An 18,363-nucleotide genomic window follows, 5' to 3' on the forward strand; every position below is an offset into this window, starting at 1 on the left:
GATAGGGGGGACGCAAAAGGTGCGGGTGTCCTTAGAGGGGCATGCAATTTCTTCCCACTCTGAGGTTTTTGTGCAGCTCCAACCAGCATGCTTTCCTCCTGGGTGGAAGAAGAAGTCCTGGGGTGTGGCTGAAAGGTCCCAAACCTGGAGGGCATGAGGGCCAGGCCTCTGGGGATGAAGCCTGAAAACCCAGACTAGGGTTAGATTAGGGTCCAGGGGCATGGCAGGCCTGATCAGCCAGCGCTGAGGTGAGGTTCCTGCAGGGCAGTGGTGGGAGATGGGAGGGCTTGAGGGTGGGGGTCATGCTGCTGGGTGTCAGGCTGTGGATTTGTGTCCAGGGGGCCATTGAAGGTGGGGGTGGCCTCAGGGAATCATGGAGGTTTCTTCCTCTCAGATGGTTTCGTGCAGTTCCCAATGGCACAGTTTCCTTCTTGGGGGCAGTTGGAGTCCTGTGGTGCGGTTCTGGTATCCCCAATCTGGACGGCTTGGGGGCCAGGACACTGGGGACAGAAGCCTGAAAACCCAACATAGGGTTACTGTTAGGGTATAGTTGCAGGGCAGGCCTGATCTGTTGGCACTGAGGGTGGCTCCCCAGGGGGCTAAGTTGAGGGCATGGGACAGGCTCAGTGTCAGTGGACCTGCTGATATTTGTGTCCAGGATAACTTTGAACATCTACCCCCTTGGCAACTTTCAAGTACAAGTCTTCCCCACATTTCTGAAAGTTCGTGGTAAGACACTTGGTTTTTTGGAGAGACCTACGTTATTATCCAGCTCCAGTAGCAGGAAGAAACCTGGATTTCTCTCCTACGAAAAATGTCAAAGAGTGGGCATTGCATTCAGCATCTGTTTTGTGGGGAACCACCACAGAGGCAGCGTGCACCCCAACCAGCTCCTTCCTGGGCACTGCTCTCCACATCCAGCCACCAGTGCTTTGAATTGTGTCTGTGAGCATCTACTGTGCTTTATCTCCATTTATTTTGGGCATCCATTAGGATGTTGTGTCCTGCAGCCTAAAAAGAGCCAAAGAGAAGGAACTTTTGGTGTCTGAGCATGCTCACTCATTTTTCTGTAGAAATGAAAGGTCATTCCTTTTTCCATTTATACCATTTCTGCTGTGAAAGGTTTCCTAGGAACACTGTACTTTCAATTAGTGGGGGAGCCTGTTCCCCAACCTGCTTAAAAGGTTGGCTTTTAAGGGTTTGATGGTTTCTTTTGCCATGCAGAAATTTCAGTTTGATGTCCTTCCACTTGTTTATTTTTCCTTTTGTTGCCTTTGCTTTTGGTGTCCGATGTAAGTCTCTTCCCCAAAACCAGTACTGAGAAACTTATTACCTGTGTTTTTTTCTTGGAGGTTTATGGATTCAGTTCTCATGTTCAGGTCACTCATCCATTCATAATGCGCATGTGCAGTGTAAGAAAGTGATCCAGTCATATTCTTTGCACCTAGTGTCCAGTTTTCCCAGTACCATTCACTGAAGAGACAGTTCGTTCCTCATTGTATATTTTCTGCGGTCTCATAAGCTAAAACCATAAATGTGTGGGTTAGTTCCTGAGATTTCTTCCTCCCTCCCTCCGCCGCCTGCCTGCCTGCCTTCCTTCCTTCCTTCCTTCCTTCCTTCCTTCCTCCTTTCCTTCCTTCCTTCTGGTCTCACAGTTTATTTGTTGGGGAAATATTTTCCGTCAGAATATGTGCAGTGTGGACTTCATTGATGATGTCTTCATACTTTGTTAGGACATTTCTCTGACATCTGTGTTTTTGTACATCTTGTGTTTTTGAGTAGCTGGATCTATAGCTTTCAACAGATTGAACATTTGGGAAGAACTACTTAAGTAGTATTCTGCTCTTCCATCAGACACCAGATTGTGTCTGATTGTCGTTTTCTGTGATATTCTCAGTTGTGATGACGGATATCTATATTTCCTTTTCTGTGGTAGGTTTATTAAAGTGAATTTAACTTTTCTTACAGGTGTGGATACTAAATCATCCTCATTTTATAATATATATTTATCTAAAACAGCATGTTTAAAGAAATGCATTCATTGGAAGCAAACATTGGAACAGGACAGCAATATTATTAATTCCCATTCAGAGTTAATAATTCCTTCAGAGCTACATTTAAAGATGCCATTAATATACGCCTGAGTAAACCTTGCTGAAAGTACTATGATTATCAGTTTCCGAGCTTTCCTTTGTGTTCCATTGTCCTGTGTCTGTTTTTATGCCAGTACCATACTGTTTTGGTGACAACAAATTGGAATTTGAAATTGGAGTGTGGTGACTCCAGGTGGCTTAGTCTCTTGTTTGCTCTTTCTTTCTTTCTTTCTTTCTTTCTTTCTTTCTTTCTTTCTCTCTTCTTTCTTCTTTTCTTTTCTTTTTTTTCTTTCTTTAATAAATAATGAGATTATTTGTTTATACTTAGTTTATATTTGCATTTGAAATGTTTTTCTTTCACTTCTTTTTTATTATGATCATATAACGTGTTATTTGTTTCAGGGGTACAAATTTGAGATCCTTCTGTTTTACACAGCACACAGTGCTGACCACAGCACATAACCCTCCCCATGCCCATCACCAACCACCCCATTCCCCCACTGTCCTCTCCTTCAGAAAACCTCAGTTGGTTTCCTGAGATTAAGTGTCTCTTTTGCTTTGACTCCCTCTCTGGTTTTGTTTTGTTTCCTTTTTTCCTCCCTCCCCCTATGATCCTCTGTCTTGTTTTTTAAATTCTACATATCAGTAAGATCATATGATAATTGTCCTTCTCTGATTGACTTATTTCACTTAGCATAGTACCCTCTAGTTCCACCCATGTCATTGTTAATGGTAAGATTTCATATTTTTATGGCTGCATAATATTCAGTGGTGTATATACCGATATATATCCATTCATCTGACTATGGACATCTGGGCTCTTGGCATACTTTGGCTCTTGTGGGCATTGCTGCTATAGACATTGGGATGCAGGTGCCCCTTCCAGTCACTCCATTTGTATCTTTGGGGTAAATATCTAGTAGTGCATTTGCAGAGTAGCTGTATTTTCAACTTTTTAGGAACCTCCACACTATTTTCCAGGGTGGCTTCAACAGCTTGCATTCCCACCAACAGTATAAAAGGGTTCCCCTTTCTCCACATCCTCGCCGACACCTGTCATTTCCTGACTTGTTCATTTTAGCCATTATCACTGGTGTAAGGTTGTGTCTCATTATGGATTTGATTTGTACTTCCCTAATGTCGAGGGATGTTGAGCCCTTTTTAAAGTGTCTGTTGGCCATTTGGATGTCTTCTTTGCAGAAATGTCTGTTCATGTCTTTGTTCTATCATGTCCATATCTTGATTGGGTTATTTGTTCTGTGGCTGTTGAGTTTGGTAAATTCTTTCTGCCTTTAGTTCAGGTCATGATCCTGGGGTTCTGGGAATGAGTCTGGCATTGGGCTCACTGCTCAGCAGGGAGTCTGCTTTTCCCTGAGTCTCTGCTGCTCTCCCTCCTTATGCTCTCTCTTTGTCTCTCTCTGTGTCAATAAATACATTCTTTAAAAAAAAGAAATGCAACATGTCTCTGTATATTGACTTTGTATCCTGCAGCTTCACTGAATTTGTTTATTCTAATTCATTCAAATTTGTTTATTTGTTAACAAGAAATTATTTTTCTTTTGTGGACTCCTTAGGGATTTCTACATCAAGTATCATGTCATCTACAAATAGTGACCATTTTCTTTTCCCATTTAGATTTCATATCTTGTTTTGTTTTTTTGTCTAAATGGTTTGGCAAGGGCTTTCAATACGATGATGAATGAAAGTGGTAAGAGTGCACATCTTTATCTTGTTCTTGCTGGTAGTGGGAAAGTTTTCAGCATTTCACCCTCAGGTATAACATCAGCTGTGGGCTTTTCATATAGAGCCTTTGTTTGGTTGAGGTATAGTCCCTCAGTACCCATGTAGTTTAGAGTGTTTATCATAAATTCATATCGAATCTTGTCAAGTGTTCTTTCTGCATCTGTGGTAACAATCCTAGAATCTTTATCTTTTATTTTGTTAAGGTGGTGTGTGCTATTGCTGAATGTGCAGATGTGGAATCATCCTTGCATCCCTGGAATAAATCCCACTGGATCATGTTGTGTGATTCTCCAGATGGATTGTTGAATTGATGTTGCCAATAATTTGTTGAGGATTTTTGCATCTCTGTTCATGAGGGATGTTGGCCTTTCATTTTCTTGTAGCATCCTTGTCTTGTTTTGGTAGCAGGGTAATGCTGCCTTCATGAAATGAGTTTGGACGTATGCCCTTCTCTTCTTTTTTAAAAACAATTTGGGAAGGGTTGGTATTAATTCTTCTTTCATCTGGTTATAGCTCCTCAGTGCAACTGTCTGGTCTTGGGCATTTGTTTCCTGGGAGAATTTGACTATCGAACCAATCTTTTCACTAGTGATCAGTCTGTTCAGATTTTTTCCATCATTCTTCATTCTATGTTGTTGTTAGGAACTTAATCTATTTCTTCTAGGTTGTCCAAGATGCTGGCCTCTACTTGCTCATAGTACTCTCTAATGATTCTTTGTATTTTTGTGGTATTCCTTGTAATAGCTCATGTTTCTTTCTTTTTTTAAAGTTTTTCACATTTTTTAATTTAAATTCAGTTAGCCAAGGTATAGTTTTTGATGTGATGGTCAATGATTCATTAGTTGCACATAACACCTAGGGGTCATCACCACATGTCCCCTCCTTAATACCCATTACCTAACTACCCTGCCCCACTATACCTCTCCTCCAGTTTATTTCCTATGATTAAGAGTCACTCATGGTTTGTCTCTGTCTCTGATTTCTTCCCATTCAGATTTCCCTCCCTTCCCCTGTGGTCCTCCACACTATTCCTTGTGTTCCACATATGAGTAATACCATATGATTATTGTTCTCTGCTTGATGGGTTTTGCTTAGGATAATGCCCTCCAGTTCCATCCATGTCGATGCAAATGGGATGGGCATTTGTCCCTTCTGATGGCTGAGTAAAATTCTATGGTTATTTATGTATCATGTCTTTTTTATCCATTCCCCTGTTGAAGGACATCTCAGCTCCTTCCACAGTTTTGCTCTTGTGGACATTGCTGCTATGAACATTGGGGAGCATGTGCTCTTCTTTTCACTGCATCTGTATCTTTGGAGTGCAATTGCTAGGTCATAGGGCAGCTCTATTTTTAACTTTTTGAGGAACGTCCATGGTGTTTTCCAGAGTGACTGCACCAGCTGGCATTCCCACCAACAATGTAAGAGGGTTCCCTTTTTTCCACATCCGTAACAACAGTTGTTGTTTCCTGTCCTGTTAATTTTAGCCATCCTAACTGCTGGAAGGTGGTATCTCATTGTGGTTTTGAATTCCCTGATGATAAGTGAGGTGGAGCATTTTTTCATGGTCTGTTGTCCATCTGTGTGTCTTCTTTGGAGAAGTGTCTCTTCCTGTCTTCTGCCCATTTCTTAGTGGTTTCTTTGTTTCTTGGGTGTTGAGTTTCAGCAGTTCTTTGTAGATCTTGGATTCCAGACTTTTATCTGTCATGCCTTTTGCAAATATCTTCTCCCATTCTGTAGGTTGCCCTTTAGTTTTGTTAATTATTTATTTTGCTGTGCAGAAGCTTTTTATCTTGTTGAAGTCCCAATAGTTCAGTTTTTCTTTTGTTTCCCTGACCCTTAAAGACATGTCTTGCAAGAAATTGCAGTGCCCAAGGTTGAAGAGGTGGTTGTCTGTGTTCTCCTCTAGGATTTTGATGTGAGACAGGAATCAATTGTCCTTCTTTCCTGATTGTATTTGAGCACTCTTTCTTGGTGAGTGTAGCTAAAAGTTTGTCAGTGTGGTTTATCTTTCAAAAAATGGCAGTTCATATTTTCATTGATCTTCTGTCTTTTTAGTCTCCATTGGATTTATTTCCACTTTCCTTTTTGTTTTCTTCTACCTACTGATTTCAGGCTTTGCTTTTTGTTTTGTTTTGTTTTCCATTTCTTTTCCATTTATATTACATTGGTTATTGGAGTGCTTTCAGATGAATTGATTAGGATCTGAATTTCTATGAACTTCCCCCTTAAAGCTACTGTGAATGCATCCCATAACTTTTCATAGGTTCCCTTTTTCATTTGTCTCAAGATACTTTTAAATTTTCTTTTGGTTTCTTATTTGACTATTGGTTGTTTACTAGCATGATGCTGAATTTCACATATATGTGACTGTCCCATTTTCTTTTTGAGACTGATTCCTACTTTCATACTATGGTGATTGGACAAGATTTGAACCAGAGCATGAAAGGAACATTCAGTTTAAAGGTTAGTTTCCTGGGGTATTTTCTGAGGGCAGGCCATGACTTCCATGGGAACAGAGGAAGGTTTCGTGAGACTGGGGAGATGGTGGTCAACCCATGTTAGAATTACTGATTCCTACCTTGCCAGCTGTGTACCACTCTTCACACTGTAGCCCTGATGAACTTGTACTTCCTTAGAAACATCTTCCAGGAGGTGCAGGGTGTCATTCTCTAAAAAGGTACCATGTGGTTTCATGGCATGGCCCCAAGTCAGCAACCAAGATGTATGGTAAATTGGGGGATCAGAACCCGACTTTCTGTTGACAGAAAGTGACAGAAATGGGGCATGGTGAGTTTCATGACAATAGCCGAGGTCCTGAGTGACCCACTGCATGTTGGTAGTGGGTGGGGTAGTGGGGCCTGTGGATCTATCTCATCAGAACTTGTGGAATTCAGGGACACCTTCCTATTTGTTGAGTTGTGTGGAGACAGGTAGACAGCAGTCTCTGGCCAGGCATGAGGGTCACACTAGACTACCACCAGAGGGATGTGTGTGGTGGGAGCCAGTGCTTGGTTTCCACAAAAACTGATCAGGATCTGGTGACTGTGATTCCTAGCAGAAGCATTGGGAGAGGAGAGCAGTGGTGATGCAACACTTCCTAGGGATGTGGTTGGGACTAGTCTGGAGTCCACTGAAGGGAACCGTGCCTGGCACAGAAGGCACCCAGTCACTGTAGCTATGGGCACTGTGCCTATGGCAGTTTCATGCCAGGGGCTCCCATGCTACTGCTTCCTATTTTTCATCATCTTCATGGTCATGAGCCTCTGCTCTTGGCCCATGGTCCCCCAGGGTAAAATTGCCCTCCCTCCATCTGGCCCTCATCCTCTGCCTTGTGCAACCCAATGCCAGAGTAGCCTTCTCGAGGCAGCTCTGTCAGTGTCAGCACTTCCTTGGATCCCCTGTGAGATGAGGATGATGCCCTGCCCTGGAAGGAGGCTGCAGGTCCCCAATCAGGAGAGCCATATCTTCCTTTTCAGCCTGGCCTGCCCTCCCCTCAGTCCTCCTCAGGGAAGCTGTCATACTTCATCAGGTGACACCTCTGACCTTAAAAGCCAATATGTTTTCTGTTTCTCCATGCCTTAGTTCATCCATGGCATGTCTTTTGATCCTCTCCGTGGGTTTTCAGCAGTCCTGTAGGGCTACTTGCTCAAAGAGGGGATGACCTCGGAGGGCCAGCCTTCCATGCCACTGACCTCTGCATGTCCCTGAGCCCTGGAGCCAGCTGCCCCACTGAGTACTGAGGGACCTGAGCCAGCCCATCCTGACCCCAGGCTGTGTCAGCAGTGTAGACCGATGTGTGTCAGGTGCAGTGGGCAGGTGGCATGAGCCAGCTGCAGGCAGTTTCTCTTTCTCATTCCTTTCCCCCGCCCTCCAGAGGTAGCTCAGAGCAGCCCTCATGCTCTGCATCATGAGATCCCTTGACCTGTGCCTCCAGCATTCAGCTGGTGAGCTTAGTGGCTTCCTGTTGCTTCTGTCCCCCATACCCGCACCCTGGATCAGGGGAGGGATTGTACCTTGTCTGTACTTGACCCTGTTCCTATCCCACACTGAGCCCACTCACCTCTGTATCTTCCACAGATGTTGCTTGGAAACAAGCTTGTCCACAGGAAATCTAGTAGCCAAATGGATCCAAGTAATGACCACTGAATTATTGATCCAGGATAGAGAACAAACCGGCTCTGAAACCTGACCCACACTCTGAGACCATCTCATACTAAAAAAGAAACAGTAACAGAACAATAATAGCTTTCTGGATTATGACATGGCATCTTTCTCTACTTACACTCCCTTGAATGCATAGGTGCTGATCCTGGATGAAAAGGGACCATGGCTCCTCTGGGCTAGGATTAACAGATGAAATATAAGAAATCAGCGAAATCTGAATTCCCAGCATGGAGTGAATAATTATTGTCAAGGAAACACTCCCAAGTAGGGCATATGAACATTGTGTGCCAAAGCTTTTCCAAATAGTTGACTGAAAGAAAAATCTTTTTTATAGTTTAATTCCAGTCAAGTTAACATACAGTGTTATATTAGTTTCAGGTGTACAATAGTGTGAGTCAGTAATTCTGTGTATTACTCACTGCTCGTCAAGAAAAGTGTACTCTTGGGGCACCTGGATGGCTCAGAGGGTTAAAGCCTCTGCCTTCAGTTCAGGTAATTATCCCAGGGTCCTGGTATCAAGCCCCGCATCAGGCTTTCTGCTCGGCAGGGAGCCTGCTTCCTCCTCTCTCTCTCTGCCTGCCTCTCTGCCTACTTGAGATCTCTGTCTGTCAAATAAATAAAATCTTCCAAAAAAAAAAAAAGTGTACTCTTAGTCCCCTTCATCTATTTCACTCATGCTTCCATTCACTTACGTTTGGTAATCATCAGTTTGTTCTCTACTTAGGAATCTATATTTTGGTTTGTCTCTTTTTTCTCCTTTGTTTATGCATAGCCTGTTTCTTCAATTCTACACAAAAGTGACATCATATGGCATTGTCTTTCTCTGACTGATTTCACTGAGGATAATCCTCTCTAGATCCATCTGCATGGCTGCAAATGGCAAGATTTCATTCTTTTTATGGCTGAGTAATATTCAACTGTGTGTGTGTGTGTGTGTGTACACATCTGCCATCTCATTTATCACTTTATCAGTGGACACTTGGGTTGCTTCCATATTGTGATCTTGTAAATACTGCTGTAAGAAACATAGGGGTGGGGTGCTTGGGTGGCTCCATGGGTTAAAGCCCCTGCCTTCAGCTCAGGTCATGATCCCAGAGTCCTGGGATCGAGCCCCACATCAGGCTCTCAGCTTGGCAGGGAGCCTGCTTCCCCATCTCTCTCTGCCTGCCTCTCTGCCTATTTGTGATCTCTGTCAAATAAATAAATTTTTTAAAATCTTTAAATAAAAAAAAGAAAGAAACATAGGGGTGCATGTATCCTTCTGAGTTATTGTTTTCTTATGCTTTGAGTAAATACCCAGTAGTGTGGTTGCTGGATCCTAGGGTAGCTCTATTTGTAATGTCTGGAGGACGCTCCATACTGTTGTCCAGAGTGCCTGCAGCAGGTTGCTTTTCCACCAACAGTGCATAAGTCTTCCACATCCTCCCAGCACCTGCTGTTCCTTTTGCTGTTGATGGGAGTCATTCTTACAGTATGTGGTAATATCTCATTATACTTTTGAATTCCATTTTCCTGAGGTTGGGTGATGGTGAACATCTTTTCATGGGACCATTGGCCATCTGTATTTCTTCTTTGGAGAAATATCTGTTCATGTCTTCAAACTATTTTTTAACTGGATTATTTGGTTTTTGAGTGTTGAGTTGTATCCATTCTATATATTTTGGACACTATCCCTTTACAGCATAGGATATTTGCAAATATCTTCTCCATTTTAGTAGGTTGTTTTATTATTATTACTTCTTCCTAGTTCTTCTGCTATGCAGAAATTTTTTATTTTGATGTAATCCCAGTAGCTTATTTTTGCTTTTATTTCCTTTGCCTCAGGAGACAATCTAGAAAAATGTTGCTTTGGTCCATGTCTGGATACTGTCTGTGCCCTCTTGTAGGATTTTTATGGTTTCAGGTCTTCCACTGAGGTCTTGAAACTATTTTGATTTTACTTGTATGGTGTAAGGAAGCAGAGTAATTTCATTATTCTATGTGTAGCTGTCTAGTTTTCCCAACACCATTTGTAATAGATACTTTCCTTTTCCTTTTCGATATTCTTGCCTCCTTTGTGGAAAGTTAATTGGCCACATAATTGCAGATTTAATCTGAGTTTCTATCCTTTTCCCTAGGTTTCTGTGTGTATTTTTGTGCCAGTGCCATACTGTTAGGATGACTACAACTTTGTAGTATAACTTGAAATCTGAAATCATGACTCCTCCAGCTTTGTTTTTCTTCTCAACATTGTGTTGGCTGTTATACATCTTTGGTGGTTCTGTACAAATTTTTAGGAGTGTTTGCTTGAGTTCTTTTTGTTCAACTTAAATTCAATGAGCTAACCTATAGTACATCACTAGTTTCAGATGTAATGTTCAATAATAGATCAAGTGCATATAACAACCAGTGCTTATTGCATCACGTGCCCTTCTTAATGTTCACCACCCAGTTACCCCATCCCCCATCTAACTCCCTTCCAGCAACCCTCAGTTTGTTTCTGTAATGAAGAGTCTCTTGTGGTTTTTCTCCCTCTTTGATGACTTCCCTTTCAGTTTTCCCTCCCTTACTCTCTGATCCTCTGTGGTGTTTCTCCTATTTCACATATGAGTGAACCCATGTGCTGATTGTCTTTCTCTGATAGACCTATTTTGCTCAACATAATACCCTCCAGTTCCATCCAGGTGGATGTGATGGTAAGTCTCCATCCTCTCTGATGGCTGAATAATACTCCATTGTAGATATGAACCACATCTTCTTTGTCTTTTCATCTCTCTGTGGACATCTGGGCTCTTTGCATATTTTGGCTGGAGTGGATAATGCAATGCATGTTGGGGGACAGGTGCCACCATTTTTCACTCAATCTGTATCTTTGGGGTGTATACCTAGTACTGCAATTGCTGGGTCATAGTGTAGCTCTATTTTTAAGTTCTTGACGAAACTCAGTAACATTTGGCAGATTGGCTGTACGAGCTTGCATTCCCACCAGCAGTGTAAGAGTGTTCCCCTTTCACCACGTCCTCGCCAACACTTGTTGTTCTCTGCCTTGATCATTTTAGCCATGCCAACTGTTGTAAGGTCATATCTCATTGTAGTTTTGATTTGTATTTCCCTGATGGTTCTTGATGTGGAGCATTTTGTCGTATGTTTCTTGGTCTCTTGTATGCCCTTTTGGTAGAAAGGTGTGTTCATGTTTTCACCTATGTCTTAAGCTAGGATTAAGGTAGTCCCAGGAGCATGGAAGGGGTGATCTGCTTAGATATGGAGACCTTCAGAGACATCTGAATTGAGGGCTAGAGTTAAGGAGAGTATCAGGCTCAGGCTTTGTAGTCAGTATGGTATGAAACTATAAATAAGCAGGAATTGGTTCAAGATGTCATTCAGCTTTCTCCTGCTCCAAATCCTTTCTGGAGTTCCAAAAGGCATAATTTCTGACTTTGTTGAGGGATGAGCCCTCTGCTTTGCATAGGTATCCCCATTCCCTGGGGACTTGGAGCCAGTCCTCTGGTTTTAAAAAGCCAACCTAGGGTTGGGAGTGGGGCCTAGGATCATGGGAGGTTCAACAAGCCAGCTTTGTAGCAAGACTCACAGAGGGTGAGTTGAGGGTGTCAGTCAGGGTGAGTGTCAGGCCTGAGGTTTGTGTCCAGGGGGCCACTGAATGTGGGGGTGGCATCAGGTGGGCATGCAGATTTCTCCTTCTCTGAATCATTTCTGGAGTTCTGAAGGCCATGGTTTCCTTCTGGGTGGCAGGTGGAGTCATCTGGAATTGCTCAGGTATCCCCAGACCCTGGGGCATTGGTGCCAGGTCTCTGGGGACAGACCCCTCCCAGCTCAACCTAGGGTCAGTATTGGGGTCATGTTTAGGGTCAGGGTTTAGGGTCACACAGGTAAAGGTCAAGGGTTAGGGTTAGGGTTTAGGGTTTGCTAGGTTTAATTTATTTGCCTTTTAATACAATATGTCCATGCTTAAATAAGACATTTTATTAGAGTATTTTATAGTGATTAAAGGTTAGCCTGTAACCCAAATAGTTACAGAGAAGAACCAAATGTTCCAAGGCAACACTTAAGACAATATTTGCTGACATTTATGTTTTATTGTCAAAATAATTAAAAATCGAGTTGCTCTGTGACTCTTCTCCCTGTCTTTCTGGTTTTGGCTAAAAGCATCTTTTCAGTGGGCTTCCTTAATGGGCCTCTCTGAATAGAATGGCTCTCTGAGCCCTCAGCCTGCATTCCTTCCTATTGTTGATCCATTGATTATATCCCATGCTCTTTGCAAACTCTTAGGTGGGACTAAAGCTATACATTTGCACTAAGTAGATACTCTGTATATATTAATTGAACAAGTATGGCTTTCTTTTTAATCAAAAATATCCATGTTTTATCAGTGATTTTTTTTTAACCATTTCAGAATATATTTGGAGAAAGCTCTTGTTCCATGAACATTCTTCTGTCAAGGCTGTGGCTTTATTTTATCTTGTGTTATGCTTCCCTGAGCCAGCCAGAGCCCTCATAACCCATCCATGAAGCTCAGCTTCAAACCTTAGGGGTGAACTCTGTGAAAGCATTGTGGGGCATTTGGGGGGCTTGCCCTGCTGGACACCACTGTGTCATCTGGGGCCATATGTGACTTGTCCACCCTCTCTTTCCCAGGATTTTTCCATCTTTCTCTACCCTCTGTCAGCATGTGGGTTTCCCACCAACCATATCTTTGCAGACAAACTCTGAGATGGCCTATGGCTTGGGACTCCATTGACATCCCAGAGTCTCACTGTAACCAGTGTTAGAGGTTTCTGTGGCACTGACATGGCCTTTGTTCCCGGAATATGCCCCCATGACGAGTCCCATAAGAGTCTGGGAGTCCAGGAAAGATCAATGGGTGGTTGCAGCTCTAGCTAAAGCCACTCTGGGGAATCATGCTGGAGGCTATCTCCCATCTCAGTCTGGGTCTTTCGCTGATTGTCTACATGACCTAGGAGAGTCACTTCATTGGAACTTGAGGCTCATGCTTTCTAAAAGGAGGAAATGTTTTTAGATGAATTGATTCCTCCAAGACTATGGAATGAACTCCTAGGAAGTTCTGGGCAGTCTCCAAGATGGATTCTATCTCAGGAGTTCTGACTCCCATCGTCCCCACGTCTATGCAGTTCCCCCCATTGGACCTAAAGGCTGTTCCATGGAGATTCCCCAGGGCAACACTGGACTAGCAAGTTCTTCAGGGTGTGCCCCCAGACCATCTGATGTGGCTGAGGGGCCAGGAGCAATTCTGAATCCAAACCAAGGTTTTGGCTGTGCTGTCTTCCTTGTACACAATTAGCAGTGCCTGGGTCAGGCCTTCACTGCAAGCGCTGAGCCGGCTTAGTGAGGACCTTGCCCAGGACACTAGCCCCATGACACTGTGAGGGCACTTGGAGTCCACAGTTAAGTCATGCAATGCAACTGGTGGTTCTACACTAGGGTAGATGATGCAGGGGAAACAGCAAACATGACAAAAAACATTTCAGTGGCAGAATAGTGTGTAGTTAAATGTACTCTACACAATGGTGGTGATGGGAAAAGTGAACGATGGGGTCAGAAAGGGGAATGGGAGTTCCGAGAAGCTGGCTGGAGTCCTCAGGGCGTAGGGGGTGTCTCCTGGAGGAAGGGACCAGGAGGCTTGTCACGGGTTACAACAGTGCAGCATCCGGGTGGCATTCTGCCTGACACAGGACCCCCAGGGGGCATTGGGGGCATTCAAGCTCTAGAGGATCTACAGAAATGTAAATTGGCCTGAGCAGAGCCTTCCTGCATGTGGCTCTTTCTCTGTTTCTTGATTCTCCTTTTGTTTTCCTCTGAGCTGCACTATTTTTTATGGATTCAGTGCTGTTAGTTGACACAAATTCTTGCTAAAAAGAAATGGAATAGAAGCCATCGTTCTTTCCTAAGTAGGCCTGAATAGATTCCATAATAGCCCTTTCCCAGGTCCCTGGGTCTTCATGTGCTCTCCAAGTCTGAGATTTTAGAAAACATCTTCTATTCTTAACAGGTTGAAAGAATTAGTATGGCTTTTATAAAATTCAGCAAAGTCACACTTTTCATCGTCTATACAATGACCTGTAAACATTGAATGAACAAGGCTTGACAGGATGAAGGAAGAATGGGCTTTGCAGTGGGGTTTGGGGGCACTGTTGACTCCCTGTTGCCCCTGTGTGGCCACTCTCCAGATAGCATGTGGCCGAATAGGTTGGATTTACCAGATTCAAGGGAGAATAAGACAGAAGGTTGGTCTTTAGCCCCTAAAAACCATCCTCTAATTTATAAGCAATATGCTAAATCAAGTACATCCTAACTAGATAGTAGAGTTAGGGTCAAGGTCAAGTTATACCCATTAACTAGGAACAGCTTTTTGTATGTCAATCTTACCTGCCTAAGGGTTTTTTTTTAAAATACAGTGGGAGAAGATATAGTCACCAAAGCACTGAGGACGTGACCTGCCCCGGGAAATAGGTCACTACACATAATGATTGTTTCATCTTAGCTGAGGACCAGGAGCTTGTCCTATAGGTACTCGGCAGGTAGCATCTGTGGCCAGCTGGCCATCTCTCCCTGACAGCTACACTCAGCTCAGCCCATCCTCTGCTCTGCTCAAGGGCAGCAAACAGACAGATTAGGTGCAGGTGGGACTCCCTCCTGTCAGGCATGGATCACTTCCAACAGGTAGAGAAGTGGACCTGCTCACATGCACATGTCATGTTCCCTTGGTTCCTTGCTGTCGGCCTCCCCTTTCTGTCACCCTGGTCCTGAACCTTTAGCTCCTGTGAGAACTTGGGTTTGCAGATTTCTGTTGACATTTCGAAGTGTAGATCTGTGTTGCCTTTGTTCCCTGTCCTTGGGTCAGAGATGAAAGCGGGAAAAGTTGTCAGAGTGAGATAGAGTCAGAGAGAGAGTATGCAAGTGGACAGAGGCAGAGGGAGAAGTTAAGAGAATCTTAAGCAGGCCCCACACCCAGTGTGGAGCCTGACGTGGGGTTAAATCTCATGACCCTGAGATCATGATCTGAGCCAAAATTAAGAGTCGGATGGTTAACCAACTGAGTCACCCAGGTGCCCAGGACAGATTTTTAATTTTGAGGATATTATTATATCTAGTTTTTTCTTTCCCTTCTTGTGTTTTGGTCTCAGATAAAAGCATTGCTCCTTCCAAGGTTATGAAGATTTATCCTCATTTGTTTCTTCTAGAGTTTATAATTTTATCTCTTACATTGAAGCCTTTAACTTATTTTGAGTTAATGTTTATATGTGGTGTGAAGTAAGGGTCCAGTTCCATTCCTTTGTACATGGATAGCTGATTGCCTAGCACCCTTTGTTGAAAAGACCATTCTGTTACCCCAGTGTAATGTTGTCCACTCTTGTCAAAACTCAGTGGACCATAGATGAAGTTAAATCCCACTGATCTGTATGCATACTTAAAAAAATTTTTTTATTTAAATTTTTTTTGTAAATTTAAATTTAATTAATTGACATATAATATATTATTTGTTTCAGGTTGTATGCATACTTTTATGACAGTATCACAATGTTTTATTTACTGTTGCTTTGTATTAAGACTTGAACTTTGGAAGTATGACCTTTCACCTTTGATTTTCTTTTTCAAGATGGTTGTGGCTATCTTGTGGTTCCTTAAAATTCCATATGACTGGTAGAATTAGCTTGTGCATTTCTTCCCAAAGGCCTTTGTGAAATTTCTTGGGAGCACTTTGAACTTCCACATTGCTTTGGGTACTGTTTGCCATCTTTACCAATAGCATGTATTTTTCATCACCATGGGGTGTCTTCAGATTTATTTATGTTTCCCTTACTTTCTTTTAGCAATGTTTTGTTATTTTTGGTGTACAAGACGTACACCTTGATTACTTCTATTCCGAAGTATTTTGTCAATGTTGATGTTCCTTCAAATGGAATTGTTTTCTTAAATTCCTTTTTGCATGATCTATTGCTAGTGTATACAAATAAGAGAGATTATTACATATTGATATTTTGTCCTGTCACTATGTGGAATTAGGAAACTGGCTATGATCATTTTTTGTTGATTCTTTAGGAAGCTTTCTATATGAGATGATGCCATCTCTGGCCTCTGAATAGACCTAGTTCTGTTTCCTTTCGCATGTGCATTTCTTATTTCTTGCCTTATTGTTCTGGGTAGAACTTTCAGTACAATACTGAGCAAGGAGAGAAAGCCAGCATGATGGACTTGTTTGTGATTTCAGAGTAGAGCTGTCAGTCCTCAAAATTGAGCATGATGTTTGATTAGGGTTAGGGTGGGGTTAGGGTTAGGGTTTAGGGTTAGGGTTTCCGTGTCCTCTGCTGTACAGAGCCCATTCTTCCCAGGTAACCAGCAGAGTGATCTTTCCTGAACAGAACCTTGAGCCTCTCTGTGATCTCTCCCTAGCTGTCTGTCCTCTCCAGCCTTACCTCTCCCACTGTATCCCCAGGGTTTGCCTGGGAGCTCGGCACAAGGGGAGTGTTCGTGGCTCCAGCATCATGACTGTGGGGCTGGTTTTCCTCCTTTGAAGCCCCAGGTTCTCCTTTATATTATAGGGTGCTGATGGCCCCCATCTCTGGGAGGAGAAGGTAGGGAGGCCCCATAAGCAGACTTGCTCAGGCCAGGCTGGGAGAGAGGCTGTTGCTTAAAGCAGCCCAGGGCCTGCCCCCTTGAAGAAGATGCACACACCCATGTCCAGCTCTGGGGTTCGGCTGCCAGCCTCTGACTGACCCTCCTCCTGCCTTGTCTCTCTCTTTGTGGATATATGGTCTTCCTGGAGCTATACCTGCAGAGGACAGAGAAGAAGCCCATCATGCTGGCACACAGGATCACCTACTAGGTCCTCACCAACCAGCAGGCTGCTGGACCTGTGTGTCCCCCTGGGAGGGCTGGAGGCGATGGTCCTCAAGGTCCCTGGTACCCCGCACTAGCAGAATGTGTCCATGCAGCACATGGTCAGGTGCTGTGAGCAGCACTTCCTCTGTGAGGTGAATGACCTGGTGTGTGTGGATGTAGACATGAAGTTCTGTGACCATGTGGGCATGGATATCCTGTCCCCCCCTCATTGGCATGCTGCACCCCAGATTCTACCATGTATCCCATGAACACTTCAGCTACCAGTGCCAGCCACAGCCCCAGGCCCACATCCCCAGAGACTAGGGCAATGTTTACTACATGGGGGCCTTTTTTGGGCATTGGTGGTGGAGGTTCACTGACCTTGGCCTGTCACCAGGTGATGGGGGTCGACACGGCCAGTGGGATTGAGGTTGTGTGGCATGACAAGAGCCACTTGAACAGGTACCTGCTGGACCACAAGCCCACCAAGGTGCTATCCTTGGAGGACCTGTGGGACCCGCAGCAGCTGGGCTGTCCTCCCCACCCTTCATGAATAATCTGAGATTCGTGCTGTGCCCAAGAATCACCAGGACATCCAGGACCTGTGGGGCCCGTGGCTGCTGAGCCATCCCCTGGAGGACCTGTGGGACCCATGGTGCTTGGGCTGCCCTCCCCCACCCTTCATGAAGAAGCTGAGATTCAGGCAATGCCCAAGAATCACCAGGACATCTGGGACTCATGAAGGGCTGTCCCCATCTCCATCAGGGGGTGGTGTCCTGAGCAGAGCTGTCAGAGCATGTTCCTACTTCTCTCCCCTTGAGGGAGACGATGGAGCCCAGCCCTGCTGACACAAGCATGTCCAGGGCCCTCAGCTGCACCTGCACACAGGAGGCCTATCTGGGAACACAAGGTCCCGTCTTTGTGGTCACTATATTTTGATAACTTCTGGGTCATTTGCAGCTGTGAACGGCTCCAGTTTTATGTCAGATGTTTTTCTGTGTCAATGCTGAGCAACCATCTTTAAAAAGAACAATCAAGGGAAAAGGTTTTCTTCCTGGTTCTAGACAGACATCTTCTGGTAGGGCTGGGAGTGGTCCTGTAATGGCAGTAGAGCCAGATGGCCTCTGGTCGGGTCTTCCCTTCCAGTCCCTGCACCTTGCCACTGCCACGGCAACCCACTGAGCCACAAAGGCACCCCTAATTTAATTAATTTAGAGCCACCCAGGCACCCCTAATATAATTTAATTTAATTTTTAAAATTTATATTTATTAACCAACATATAGTACCTCAGTAGATTTTAATGTAGTGTTCACTGATGCATTAGTTGCCTGTAACACCCAGTGCTCATCACAATATGTGCCCTCCTTAATACCCGTCACCCGGCTACCCCATCTCCCCACTCCCTTCCTTCTGTAGCCCTCAGTTTGGTTCCCAGAGTCCAGAGTTCCTCATGGTTTGTCTCCCTCTCTGATTTCTTCCTGTTCAGTTTTCCCTCCCTTCCCCTGTGGTCCTCTGCTTATTCCT

At 44.0% G+C, this 18,363-nt stretch overlaps 1 pseudogene; it reads left to right on the forward strand.

Moving 5' to 3' along the window:
* Positions 1-15,528: 15,528 nt before the first annotated feature.
* On the forward strand, positions 15,529-18,030 carry LOC123388338 (annotated as a pseudogene).
* Positions 18,031-18,363: the final 333 nt, after the last annotated feature.

This window comes from Mustela putorius, unplaced genomic scaffold, assembly GCF_011764305.1.
Source record: "Mustela putorius furo isolate JIRA1106 unplaced genomic scaffold, ASM1176430v1.1 tig00003898_pilon_pilon_pilon, whole genome shotgun sequence".
NCBI classification, from domain to species: Eukaryota; Metazoa; Chordata; class Mammalia; order Carnivora; family Mustelidae; genus Mustela; species Mustela putorius.